This window comes from Saimiri boliviensis, chromosome 3 (genome assembly GCF_048565385.1).
Source record: "Saimiri boliviensis isolate mSaiBol1 chromosome 3, mSaiBol1.pri, whole genome shotgun sequence".
Classification (NCBI taxonomy): Eukaryota; Metazoa; Chordata; class Mammalia; order Primates; family Cebidae; genus Saimiri; species Saimiri boliviensis.
In genome coordinates, this window is record NC_133451.1 from 23,785,377 (window position 1) to 23,787,958 (window position 2,582).

The following is a 2,582-nucleotide window of genomic DNA, read 5'->3' on the forward strand; positions in this document are numbered from 1 at the left end:
AAGCTCTTTTATAAAGGAGAGAAAGGATAATTCGGTTGTCCAGAATTTTCCCAATAAATCATGGCTTCCTTCCTATGAGATCAATAGAACTCTTGTCACCCATCTTTGTGAGGTCTGGGTTTGGACACTGGGGTTCTTTTGAGAGGACAGAATCATATTTTCTTAAGAAGATATATTCATAACTTAAAATGAATCTCTTTGCACATTTTATAACACTTGCACCCACTGACAAAAAAGTTGATAATCTTCTAATAAAAACATCCAATTCAGAGATAATGAAAATTTAAAAAACACTTTATCTTCTCATAATCCTTAATTTTAATAAAATCTGTGGGCTCTGGGAACAGGGTTTACAAATGACAAAGTAAAAGACTCATCTTGGGGGAGCTGTGGGGGAATTTCGGAGAATCTCTGTTTGTAACCAAACAAGAGAAGCACAATTTCAAATAACTACCAAACTTCTGTCTTCACTCACTAAACATGAGGTTTTTGAGCATTTCTCCAAACAACTTAAATTGTGATCGTTAATCTTATGTGTCAACTTGGTGGGGCCATGGTGCTCAGATATGTGGTGAAACATTATTCTGGCTTTCTTCCCAGGGATGTTCCAGAGGACGCATCATTAAAGTCTCTCTTCCCACTGCCGTCATGTCTAAGCCAGTCTCCTAAAGAGCCTGAACAGGTGTGGAAGCTCCATATCAAGGGCTTGAGCTTTGAAACAACTGATGAGTCTGATGGGCCATTTTGAGCAATGGGGAAGGCTCACCCTCACGGACTGTGTGGTCTGAGAGATCCAAACACTGAGAGCTCCAGGGCCTTTGGGTTTGTCACCAGTGCCATCGCGGAGGAGGCGGAGGCAGCCATGAATAATGCAAGGCCCTACAAGGTGGATGGAAGAGTTGTGAAACCGAAGAGAGCTGTCTCAAGAGAAGATTCTCAAAGCCCAGGTGTCCTCCTAACTGTGAAAAAGGTATTTGTTGGTGGTATTAAAGAAGACACTGAAGAACATCACCTAAGAGATTATTTCAGTTTGGGAAAATGGAAGCGATTAAAATCATAACTGAATGAGGCAGTAGCAGGAAAAGGGGCTTTGCTTTTGTAACCTTTCAAGACCATGATTCCATGGATAAGACTGTCCTTTGGAAAAGCCATCCTGTGAATGGCTACAACTGTGAAGTGCGGAGAGCCCCGTCACACAAGAGATTGTCAGTGCTTAATCCAGCCAAAGAAGTCAAAATGGTTCTGGCAACTTTGGTGGGGTCATAGAGGTGGTTGTGGGGGGAGTGGCAACTTTGGTCATAGAGGAAACTCAGTGGTTTTGCTGGCTTTGGTGGCAGCCGTGGTGGTGGTGGATATGGTGGCAGTGGGGTTGGCTATAAGGAATTTAGTAATGATGGAGGCAGTTTTGAAGGCGGCGGAAGCTACAATGATTTTGGCAATTAAAACAATCAGTCTTCGAATTTTGAATCCATGAAGGGAGGAAACGGAGGCAGAAGCTCTGGCCCCTGTGGCAGTGGAGGCCAGTACTTTGCCAAACCATGTAACTAAGGTTTCAGTAGCAGCAGTAGCTACGGCAGTGGCAGAAGATTTTAATTACTGCCAGGAAACAAAGCTCGGCAGGAGAGGAGAGCCAGAGAGGTGACAGGAAAGCCACAGGTTACAACAGATTTGTGAACTCAGCCGAGCACAGTGGTGGCAGGGCCTAGCTGTCACAAAGAAGACGTGTGTTACACAATACTCATGTGTATGAGCAAAAACCTCAAGGACTGCATTTGTGATTAGTTACATAATACGTTATTTTAGTTTCTGTTCTGTGGAAAGCATAAAGCATTCCAACAAAAAGCATTAAATGTAGACTTTCTTTTTTGCACCCATGCTGTTAATTGCTAAATGTAATAGTCTGATCATGATGCTGAATAAATATGTCTTTTAAAAACAAACACATAAAGAAAAAAAAAAAAAAAACATCATTCCAGGTATTTCTGTGAGAGTGTTTTTCTATGAGATTAACATATGAGGAGACTTTGAGTAAAGCAGGTTTCCTTCCATAAGATGGGTGGGCTTTATGTCATCAGTTGAAGTCCCAAATGAAACCGACCTCCCTGAACAAGAGAGAATTCGTCAGCAGACAGCTTTAAGATGGAAGTGCAAAATCAGCTCTTCCCTGGGTCCCCACCTGATGGCCTCAGGACTTGAAATGCACCATTAATTCTTCATGGCTCCAGGTCTCCTGCCTCCAGGCCCACTCTGCAGATTTTGGATTTTCCAGCCTCCATAATTATGTAAGCCAATTCCTTAAAATAAAACTCATATATGTATGTATGTACATACATACATACATACATATATATGTAAATTATATATGTGTGTGTACATACACACACACACACACACATAACACAAACACACACACATCTTACTGGTTCTGTTTCTCCAGAGAATCTTGACAAATGTGTTTCCCTATTTCCCTAATTTGATTCCTTTCTTACATTCTCTTCCCAGCCTTGGCTGAACAGTAGAATCACCAGGGTAGCTTTAAAAAATACAGATGCCTGGGTCCCCATCTCCACACAGTCCAGTTT

At 41.9% G+C, this 2,582-nt stretch overlaps 1 pseudogene; it reads left to right on the forward strand.

Annotated features, from left to right (window-relative positions):
- Positions 1 to 553: 553 nt before the first annotated feature.
- Positions 554 to 1,593, forward strand: LOC101046623 (heterogeneous nuclear ribonucleoprotein A1-like 2; annotated as a pseudogene).
- Positions 1,594 to 2,582: the final 989 nt, after the last annotated feature.